We start from the raw sequence: 12,246 nt of genomic DNA, 5'->3' as shown, positions 1-12,246 counted from the left end.
GCAAATTTCAGATGATGCAGCCTTTCTTCATATATGTTTATTTCTTTTGTTTCCCAATCAAGGCTTCTAAAGACTTCCTCTAGTGCAGCTGTAAATAATTTGGGAGATATGGTGTCGCCTTGTCGGATTCCTTTTTGTATTGGGAAGTTTTCACTGGTTTTATATAATTTAATTACAGAAGTTGCATTATTGTAAATATGTTTTAGTGTTTCAATATATGGTTTCGCAGTTCCCTGGGTTTCAAGTGCTTTTAGTGTTGCAGATGTTTTAACTGAATCAAATGCTTTTTCATAGTCTATATAGCCCAGACATAAGGTTTTATTGTATTCAATTGATTTTTCAATGAGCTTTCTTAATGTGTGAATATGGTCCAAAGTATTGTAATTCTTCCTAAATCCAGCTTGTTCACAGGATTGCATTCCATCTAGTTTAGATTTTATTCTATTATTTATAATTTTTGTGAAAAGTTTATATATGGTGGGGAGTAGGCTTATAGGTCTGTAGTTTTTAATTTCTTCCTTATTGCCCTTTCTAAAAATTAATATTAGAAGTGAATTGTTCCAATTTTTCGGAATTTTTCTCTGTTTTAGGCATTTATTGAAGAGTTTACTCAGCTGTTTGATGACAAGGCTTCCTCCCCGTTTTAAGAAGTCTACCATAATTCCATCTTCTCCTGGGGCCTTTCCATTCTTCATTTCTCGCAGTGCCATGTCCACTTCACCTTGTAAGATCTCAGGGGCATCATGTTCTTCCTCACTCGAGTTATCCATAGATGATTCTTGGATGTCCCGGTCTTTGTCTTCATAGAGTTCAGTATAAAATTCCTGAATTATTTTGATTATCGCATGTCTATTTTTTATCAGTTCACCATTTTTTCCTCTTATAGCAGCTATTTCCTTTGTACCAACTGATAATGTTCTTCTTAGGACTTCCATATTACCCTCGTATACAATAATGTAATATGTTCTCACTATAACATTACCAAACCAACACATTAGATTAAATTGATTATTTTATTCTCTCCATACGTGATATTTCAGGAAATATTAATCTGAAATTGATAGCAAATCTACTTTCAAGGAAAAAAAAGTAATGTTTGCATTTTTTTTTTCAAAGAAGCGAGCTTTTTTTTTTTTTTTTTTGTGCTGTAAATTTGCAAGAAGGGAGTCGAGAGAATGGCCTTTCGGCTGCATCAGCTCTATAAACGACAGGGTGTGACGGCTGACGACATCCTAATGACCAACGGGATCGTGTCACTGTAGACGATTTTATGCTGTAGCTCAGTTGCTTTGCTCTCCCAAACTCTATCCCTTTCTCCTCCTGTAGCATCCTTAAAAGAAAGGGAAAAAAATCTAAAACATTAAGTTTGTTCTCTTTGGTAACATCTGGTAGGATAGTTTGAATATTTCCTAAATGTCTTTTTCCTTCCTGTTTCTCTCTGTCTTGCCATTTAGCACTTTTGTACACTACAATAATAAAAAAAAAAAGCAGTTGCAAATAATCCTAACTGTGACAATATAACTTTTGTTGCATAGCGTATGTATCCAGTATTGTTAGAAAATAATTAATCTCTTATTCAAGAATTCTATTCATGTTTCAATACTACGGTTCATTAGTGACTTTTGTAAGCAGTCGATACGAAAAAAAGAAAAAAAAAACCTATACTGTGACAATTAGTTCATATTCATGTCGCACATTTTTGACTTTGGAATAACAAATTCTGCATTACGATAAACAAGGTGGTTGTTTAGTGACCTCTGAAAGCGCAGACAAATCGTTCATTTTAAGCCGATACACAAGGAAATGGCGTGGTTGCTAAGTGATCAGTGAAACTGACATAGACAAATGGCTTTTTGAAAACGAGCCAAATACCAAATGCTAAATCTAAAGCAACTTGCAGAAATAAATAAATATTAAACACAGCCCAAATTTGAAAAGTTTGAAAACGGAAATAGCCTTTTATTAACATTAGAAAACATTAAAACCGAGTAATTATTAGAGAACTATTTTAAAATTTTCCATTATTCTCTTAAGGCATGTAGGAAAAAAAAAAAAGAAAGAAAAAAGAAAAGAGAAAAAAAGAAAGAAAAAGAAATGTCAGGACGAATTTAGAATCAAAATGTTTCTTTTGTTCTCTGGCGCATGCTTATGTTTACTGAGAAACCCGTCAAACGTATTTGACTTTGTTGACGTCTCCAAGGGGAAAGAAATATTAACTTAGCTAATTTAAACGTTCGTATCAGCCCAAATCCCTAAACCAATCTCTCCCTAGGTGTCTTCTGTTAATTATGTTTAGGTTCTTGACTTCTTGTAATACTCTCCAAGTCACCATTGTTTGTGCGGCTTATTTAAATAAAAGAGCGTAGTTTGCACAAAATAAAAGTTTTCTTTCTAGTCTTCTTTATTATTATTTTTCTTTTATTTTTTTTTAAAGTTGCGCTTTCTTGACACGAAATTAAAAACTTAATATTTGGTTAAAGGCAAGCCACTGAATAAGTCTGTTATTTCATTCAATTTTTAAACAATGCAATGAGCTGTTTAGTCCAGCAAAAAGGGTAAAAAAACAACAACTTCGTATTATCATATTTATAGCGACATCTACTATGGTAACAACGACATTTGCATAATTCGTCCATTTTAGACATTTAAAATTAAAATTATGAAATCTTTATTATTAGATTTCTTGCTGTTTAATTTCATATTACTGGAAGTCTAAATAAAGCCTAATGACTTTAATTTTAGAAGACATAAGAACTGCAAACTGTACACTTACTTGGTTGCATAATCACTTGTTTTGTTTATCGCTTAAAATAATAATGCAAATGCTACATTTGAAATTAAAATGAAAGGGAATTTTTATAAAATGTTACACATTGTAGAACATATCAGAACAAAATAGAATATCAATTTTACAAATAAATATGTATAGCCATTTATTTAACTGGAAGTATTTGGCTATTTTGCCTTTATAAACGCCATGACGTCAGTAATAATAATAATAATAATAATAATTTCATACCATTTGAAAGAAAATAAAAATTTTTTTTCTTTCAAAAACCATTTTGAAAAAAAAAGTTTTCGTATATAATTAAATTAAATTATAATGATAATTTTTTCCAACCCTACTTAATAATTACATAATGCAACCCTACTATTTTTTTTTACTTTTCTTTTCTTGTCTTCTCATATTATTACGAGCGGTTTTCCGAAAAGCAAGGTAACACTTTTTTTTTTCTTTTCTCGAGGATGTTTATTAATAGGAAGTTGAAATTATACACCAAGAAATAAGTGAACATTTACTACTACTCCACGAAGTTCTCTAAAGTTATTGATGCACTTGTCCCAATTGATAGATTAGTTTATCAATATCAGTATTGAAGAAGTCCGTGTCCACACCCCGTAACCAACATTGCACCGCCTGATGAACTTCCGCATCCGTTGTGAAATGCCTTCTGGAAAGATGCTTTTTGAGAGGACCGAACAAATGGTCCGAATGGACCGAACAAATCACGCCTCTTGTCAGGAGTCCTGATCGTTTGCGTCGACTATTGGCTTTCAGTTTGTCCAACGTTGCACACTAAACCTCTGCATTGATTACTCTCCCTTCGTGAATAAGTCCACCAACAGAACGCCTTGATCATCCCAGAACATTATGGCCATGACTTTTCGGATAGTGGGAACAGTCATGAATTTTTGTGCACAGATGATTGTGGTTGTTTCCAGGTCATGGAGTCTTGTTTGCTCTCTGGGGTAAAGTGATGAATCCACGTTTCGTCTCCTGTGACTAGGCGAGCAAGAAAATCTTCGCCTTTGTCGCTGTATCGCAACAGACACATCCCCATGCGTGTTGCCTTGTGCTCCTTTCACAAATGTCGGGACATCCAGTGGGAGAACACCTCTCGAAAGCCAAGGATATCGCGTACAATTTCATAAACAGTGGACTTTCAATCTCATCACTTGTACAATTTCACGCAGTTTCACTCGCTGGTCTTGAAGACCAGCGAGTGAAACTGCGTGAAATTGTACAATGCGCGAAATGAACGATGCCCTTAATGCGCGAAATGTTGTCTTCTGTCTTGCTCGATGAAGGCCTGCCTGCCCGATGTCGATATTCAATGTCACCACGACCCACTTTGAATTCATTTCACCAAAACCACACACGCTTCTTTGGCATCACCTTTTCGCCATACACAGTAACCAGTTCACAGTGAATATCACTTGGTGAAGCCTCGTTTGTTTGCAAAAAACGAATAAGTTCACGAATACTTGTTTTGGACCACGCTCGCCTTGCAACTGGAATCAGCTGTGAGGCGACAGTAGCGCCACACTGCAATGGCGATCTTTTTGAACGTTAACAGGTCTTTCTCTCCACAGTGTTTTATCTCATTCTCTTTCACCATTATTAAATATAATCAAATATTCAAAATTAAGTGGATATTGAATCCAACATTATTTCTTAGCCGAATATGGAAACTACAAGAGTTTCATGCCGAATATAGAAACTTCAAGAGTTTCATGCCGAATATATAGCGGCTATATAAAAGTTCCGGCAGATATACAAGCGTAAGCCAAGTGGTTCATGATAGGGCAACTCGTAGTAAAGGTGGATTAAGTTCCAATCACTGTCCTTAGTATTTTCCCATAATTTACAACACATCTACTAGGAGATGTATGATGTTATACCAAACTCAATTGACGAACCATTCTGATTCTTGTTAAAATCGGAAAAGTTTTAGAAAAGTAGGCAAAATAACAAAAAAAAAAAGCAAGAGTATTTGGACCAACGTTGGATTTTGGACCAGTGTATTATGTCTGTTAATTACAGGTGATCTCCTAAGTTTAGTTTTTTTTTTCTAGTGGACAACTGTACCACCGCCGTATAAGACCATCTACTTCACCTTCAGCTAAAAAATCTCCATAAAAGTTTGCATCCGAGGAGATTCGAACTCACATGTTTTCAACACGTTTAACATTCATTTGCTGTTATAATAAAGTAGCACAGCAGCTAATTATTTGCTAAACCATTTCGTATAGACCTTAATTCCCAGAAAATAAAATGCGCTTGTAGCACGCAAATTGTTTTCTTTTTGACAAACATTTACAGCATCCCCTTACCTACAATATCTCCTTTAAAGGATAACAAATTTAGCGTGACCATTACACAAAATTCGGCATAATGTTTCGCAATAGTTAAGGCTGACCAAACAGAGAAGTGTCAAATGTGAAATGAATAAAGACATCTGGGTTCCTGAATTTTGGGGATGTCGGCTGTTTATTGATTTTTACAAAATCGAATTAAAAGTCGTTGAAAATTAGTTTTTAATTTATAATTAATTAATTGAATGTTATTAAGTAATGATATGTGCATAAAAAACATGAAATAAAATTATTCCTGTAAATCAAACATTTCATTTTTATGTAACTTCCGCTAGCAAAAGGTTATGAATTTATAGTACATCAGTGCTGTGATTGGCTAAGATTTATTATTATTTTTTTAATATTAATTTTATATATATTTTGGTATATTTTTACATAAATCTGTAACTCTGGTCTGGACACCAAACATGGAATGTTTTCAATTGAAGGTGAGTTACCGATCTCATACGGAGGTAGCAGGATTTTTCCCCCGGAAACTCGAGTCTTTCATTCCGGTTATAAGCAAATCGGCAGTGAGAACACACGCAGTTTACAAACCAAAAGTACTGTCGTTGGCTGTGAGGGTAGTGGTGGGCCTTAAATGGCGTTATGTGTTGATGGTAATAGTGTCGTTGTGTAGTTGGAGGAGAGGCGATGGTGAGTTGGGTAGTGGAGTAGTTTGTTTGGCTCGTAAGAATTTGTAGTGGTGGGACTGCATTGAATGCAGTATTAATAATAATAATAATAATAATAATAATAATAATTATTATTATTATTATTATTATTATTAGTTAGAATTTTTATGCCATTGTTAATTGCGATACATGGTTGCTGCTGAACTCAGTGTGCTGATTTGAGAGAACCAGAAAGGAGCGTCAATGCTGATGCAACCAATATCTAGAAATTTTCCATAGTACTCTTGAAATTAATTTTCATTCGGATTTTATTGGAACTTCCTCCAAAATCCTTGAAGAATGGTGATAAGTTCTGAATAATGATATGTTGAACACAAAGTGCTTTTTGAAATTTAATCGTTATTTTATTTCCTTATCATTTGTCTTACAGGTAGTACCCATCGTTAGAATTATATCCTGTTCTGAGGCAAAAAATGAAATAAAAATAAATAAATAAAAGTTCGCCTTCAAATTATGTGCTTTGTCCCAGAAGTGCATTAGTACTCTTGAGGGGGGGGGGGGGGCTTAGAGTTAGCTAATCCAGTTCCCGTGCTGCAAAAGACTAAACATGATTGCTACTTTTTAAGTCACTTCAGGCCTTCTGAAGAATGAAATGTTAGGACACAAAGTGGTCTCTTCCAAGCAACGAAAACAGCGTATCGTTTAAAAGTATATTAGCATGATATTATTTATTTTACATGTTTACTGTTTTCTTCACTAATTTGCTGGGAAACTTTCATATCCTATGAAGCTAAGCAATGTTCGTTGGCCACTGTACTTAGGGAAAGCAGGCTTATCCTCTTTGCACTTCACAAAGTTTTAAGAATTATTGTCTTCTGGGTGAACTGCTCTCGGTGGTATCTAATTTGATGTACCATTCAGGCCTTGTTATCACCACCAACGAAAGCTTAAAACCCCATTTTGTAAATTATCAATTATATGATCAAAATCTTTTTATAATATGTATTATAGAAAAAATTGGTCTGCCTACCTCATTACGGTCCCTCCTCCGATATATTATGGATGGACAAATGATAGTAGCAAAATCCCGTTACAATGACGAGTATTCATGTTTGCATCATCGTAGTAACCTAAGAAAAAAAAAAAAAGGTCATTGCACTTTTCCTTACTTCCTATTTCTGTAAGTAATAACATGTCCTCACTTCTCAAACTACAATTCAACTTTATTCTTCTTTACGAACGTGAAGTTTGTCCTGCAACATCCATATAAGCATTACTTCGTGTGCCCCCCCCTTTCCCTTTCCTTCATTACCTTTATGTGAAGAATGATTTATTGAGTGGCAATCCTAGCGGCCATTTGTGCAAGTGTTTTCAGTTTGACAAACTGTTCACGAAGAAGAAATATATATCCGCCGAGTTACTGCCATGTATATGGTGTAAATCGAAAGTAATGGGAAAGATTACATATCTCTGCTATCATACTTTTAAAATAGATTAATGGACGCTTCTCCCACCCTCCATCCCAAGAGAAATAAGTTTTATAATAATTGTCGAATAGAAAATTGAGTTTGAAAACTTCCTATTTTATTAAGCTTGTGAAAAAAAAAAAAGTTATTTTGAATGTGATATTATTCTGAAGAAATGCATATGATTAATGGTAAAGATTAGTTCACACTACTACTACGCTTGACAGTTATTAAATTGTTATTTCGTCCATAGAGACAAATCTAAATATAGAGGGCAGCCGCAACGCGATGACTGAAACATAAAATCGCTTAGTTTTTTTTTTTAATTGAACAATTTAGAAAGGAAAAAGAAAAATATTATTTTATTTTCCATCTCTAATTATATTGTACACATACACACTCTAGTAAATAATCCAGTGAAATAATACGGAGATTTACAAACACAAAAGCTTTCGGCTAATTTATAATTAAATAATTTATTATGAAATACATAGTTATGTAAAATATATACTGTATGTTATTGTTTCGACCATGGAGACAAATCGAAATATAGAGGGCAGCCGCAGCGCAATGACTGAAACATAAAATCGGTTGGTTTTTTTGTTTTTTAATTGAACAATTAGAAAGGAAAAAGAAAATTTTATTTTATTTTCCATCTCTAATTATACTGTACACATACACACTCTAGTAAATAATCCAGTAAAATAATACGGAGATTGACTGACACAAAAGCTTACGGGTAATTTATAATTAACTAATTTATTAGGAAATACACAATTATATAAGATATATGTTATTATTTCGACCATGGAGACAAATCGAAATATAGAGGGCGACCGCATCGCATTATTGTTTGTTATTTGGAAAGAATGCGAACAGCTTAAAATAAAAATAAAGAATTCGAACAGGCGTGTTATTATTAAAAAAAGTTTGCAGATCACACTAATTGTAAAAAAGAATCGACAAAAATGTTTCTGTTAAACTATTCATTTTTAATTTCCCTCGTATTCTTCTTTAAATGTCACTCGTCCGCAGCTACAATTTAAATGGTTAAATGCCTGATTTGTAGTTGCTGTTTTAAAACCATGCGTGTAATCTCTATGGAATGTAAGATTCATTCGCTTAAATCTGTATGGAATGCAAGAGTCGAAATCAACATACGCACACAGTTTTAATGTAAGACATAGGGAAAAGGCAATGTAACGAGAAGTTTGCGAAAAATCTTAAGACTGCTCTTATAGGCTATAAAAAAAGATTTGGTTGACTAATAGAATTAAAAGATTAGACCTATTAAAATACAATATTGTTAAAATATCAGAGAAAAATAAATAAATAAAATCCCTTTATCTTTTTTATAGATATAAAGGGGTTTATTTTATATTATTATTCTTTGGAAGGATGCTGTGGATTTAGCTTTTTTTTTAATATTAATTGTTTTTATTCTTTTATGTTTTTTACTAATAAGTGGAGGGAGGAGCCGAGTCTAAATAATCAATAGTCATTAATTACGAGTGGCAAATCATTCTTAACTTAAATTGAAGCTGAATCAATAGGGCGATTCAAAACTCACGCTTATTCTAAAAGTTTAGAATTTCCGCTAATCCAGACAGACATCCACTGGCCCTGAGATTTATCTTATCGTCATGCTCTGCTGCAATCTGACGAGGAAAACTAAACTGTGTTGTGTTAAGTGGGACTCAGTCGTCAATTACTCTGTCTCGAGTAATTAAATTGTAGGTATGATTATTTGGGATTTAATAATTCATGGTTCCATTATGTTTGAATTCTCATTTAGTAGAAACGAATTAAATGGTCACGTGTCATTATGTTCCAAAAATTCCTTCGGATAGCGCAACCATACACATTTGTAATTATTCTGAAAATTAATTTATAGAACACTGCGGAAAATCACTTACATAATTTATATATCTATACTGACGTTTCACCAATAGAACTAATGGGTGTTTTTATTTCATTTTTTTTTTCTCCTAGACTATCAGACAAACACAATTACATAAAAATCTAACCTTATTTCTGTAGCATACGGAACAAAAACGCTGGTGAAAGTGTTATGGTATTAACATCAAATATTGATGTGAAAACATTTCTGAGTTGCTTTGTGTAATTTATTTTCGTGATTGATTATGTCTAGTATTGCACTGTGTGGTTGTAATAAATGCAATATTATTAGGAAGTTTTAAAGTTATTATATTAACTATTAACATTACTGACATAACGGGTGAAGTAAAAGCTTTTCATATTCCCGGCTATCTTGAGAGAAGCTGTGAGTTGAGAAAGTTATGAGCTAATTGCTCGCCCTGAGTGGGCTAGGAGATTAATCCTCAGTGTTGGGGTTGAGGATGGCTTTAGGTCTTTTGTGCTTAGAATAGTCCATTGCATCATAATCAACAGCCAGTTGGATCAGTCTGTTAGGGTGCACAGTTGCTTTTGAGAAGAATTTGGTTGCTATAGTCTGCACGAAAGTATAAATATAGGGGACCTCCGTGTCTCGGTGCAGTTGGACAGTTCGGATGAACCATGGGGCGCCCAGGATCATTCTGAGACATTTGTTCTGGATGCGTTGTAATTTGAAAATATTCGTTTGAAGTATGACTCCAGGCCGGTGAAGCATAGATGAGTATTGGACGAACCATCAGTTTGTATATGAGAAGTTTGATTCTGGTGCTCAGCTTACTGTTTCTGTTTATTAGCGGGTAGAGCTGGGCTATGACTTTTGATGTGTTGGCACAGACATTGCTGATATGTGAACTGAAGGTCAGTTTTCTGTCTAATATTACACCAAGCTATTTGATCTCTGTTTTCCACGGAATTTTAGTGTTGAAAAGGAGAATATCTTCTTTAGGAAGCAGTAATCTTCTTTAAAATAGGACGGCTACGCTCTTCAGGGGATTCACTTGGAGTCGCCATTTGGCGAAATATTGTTCAATTTGCAGTAGGTTTTCTTGCAGTTTCTTGATGGCTAGGTGAGGCTTTAAAGATCTGGCCAATAACGCTGTGTCATCAGCGTAGTTTTAAAGTTAGTTTTGAAGTGAGATTTATCTGATGCCATGCCGAGAAACCTTTTTGAATTTTTTCACGTTAGAAATGCAGAGATTTTGATTGGTTAGTACTTCACGTGCTAAAACCATGAGTCACATGTATTATGTGTGGTCAGTAGACATGTAAAAAAAAGAAAAAAAAGGAATTTCTTAGAAGGAAATATTGCACCATCTCTATTCTGTATATTGTAAGAATGTCCCAACTTAAGTTGGGACATTCTTACAATAGGTAAGCGTTCTTCGTTTTGTGAAATTTGATATCTGTACGGTAGTCTGATGAATTATGATTGTGTGGAGTGACCGGCAAGTGATATTTGTTGTAAATGTGTCCTGAACACCACGCCATTATATATCAGTGATCCTACCCAAAAAAATTCAGAGTCCTGCATAAGTGCCGGTAAGTCGTCAACTGCACGGTAAGCGTGTTTTTTTTTTCTTTTTCTCTTTCCAACTTTAGATACTTCACATTGATAGTCATGGATAAACAGCTAAATGAGACAATATTCGAGGAGGTATATAGAGAAATTATAAGACTTGGTGAACTACTTAACATCAATTGGCCGGGAAAAGTGAAACTTTACGACGTTTCCCCCTGAAAGTGTCGCAGAAGATCAGTTAGAATCGGTGCCTTCTATTCCTTCAGACTTTGTAGAAGTGCGCGCACGCAAAAAGCGAAGAACAACAGAAGAACCGCACAAAGACAACGAAATGGAACAGGATGCTCAGGGTTCGGACGCCGCTATATCTCCCAAAGAAAAGGTGCCTCCGATCATCCTTAGAGAAAAGCAGAAATGGGCAGCTTTAAGTTCCATAATGTCCAATCTGCACATTGGCTTCATTAAGGCCAAAAACATGGATGAAGGCATAAAGATACAACCAGCAACAGTGACAGACTATAGAAGGTTGACCAAAGAACTGGACGATAGAGGGATCCAGTATCATACCTTTGCGCTCAGCTCGGAAAAAAACTTAAAAGTGGTCCTTCGTGGTGTCTGTGAAGACATTGACACTGCAGAAATAGCTGTTGACCTTAATTCTCAGGATCTGCCTCCAGTCAAGGTCAGCAGAATGTACAAAGCAGACAAGACTCCCATGCCATTAGTCCTAGTAGAGATTCATAAAATTTACAAAAATATCTACAACTTAAAAACAGTCTGTGGTCTCATCATCACATCAGAACCACTCCAGAAAAGATCATCTTCTGGGCAGTGCCACAGGTGCCAGAAGTTTGGCCATGCTCAGAATCTATGTAGAGCGGAATATAGATGTTTGAAATGTGGGGACAGCCACCCAACCAATAGGTTGAGTCAAAGTTTTCGCATGAAAACCTTGACTTTGACCACATATATAAGATTCACAGCAAGGTCAGACGCTCACTCAAACTTCCTGATACCAGCACTGACCATATTGCATCAGCATCACCTGCTGTGATATATGACATTATTAAAAAAATAAAGAACAAAAAAGCTCCTTGGCCAGACAGCATTACTAATCGGGTGATCAAACTTCTGCCCTGAAAAGCAGTAGTTCACCTGACCACAATTATAAATGCAATCCTAAGTCTTCACTATTTTCCTTCCACCTGGAAACTGGCTGATGTAATTCCTATACATAAGCCAGGCAAGGATCCTCACCTGCCTCAAAATTATCGTCCAATCAGTCTCATCTCCAACGTAGGCAAGATTGCGGAGAAGGTCATCCTCGCACGTCTTCAAGCCTCAATAAATGAACTAGACATCCTTCCTAAAGAGCAGTTCGGCTTTCGGCAATACCACAATACGACTCATCAAATCCACAGAATTGTGGACTACATTACTACCAGCTACAACTGGCGTCAATACACGGGAGCTGTTTTCCTTGACCTATCCAAAGCATTTGACAAAATATGGCACTTTGGATTGCTACATAAATTTATCTCAGCTGGTATCTCAATGAAATTGACACATTTAG

General features: G+C 35.0%; 1 protein-coding gene across 2 annotated transcripts in view; it reads left to right on the top strand.

Moving 5' to 3' along the window:
* stet (rhomboid serine protease stem cell tumor) overlaps positions 1-12,246 on the top strand; it is a 349,608-nt gene that overhangs the window by 111,274 nt on the left and 226,088 nt on the right. The window lies entirely within an intron of this gene.

The sequence above is a fragment of the Typopeltis vanoorti genome, chromosome 7, assembly GCF_054136105.1.
Source record: "Typopeltis vanoorti isolate ZY-2024b chromosome 7, IOZ_Tvanoo_1.0, whole genome shotgun sequence".
NCBI lineage: Eukaryota > Metazoa > Arthropoda > Arachnida > Uropygi > Thelyphonidae > Typopeltis > Typopeltis vanoorti.
The sequence above is the reverse complement of the archived record's forward strand: the minus strand, read 5'-3'. Positions and strand labels throughout refer to the sequence as shown.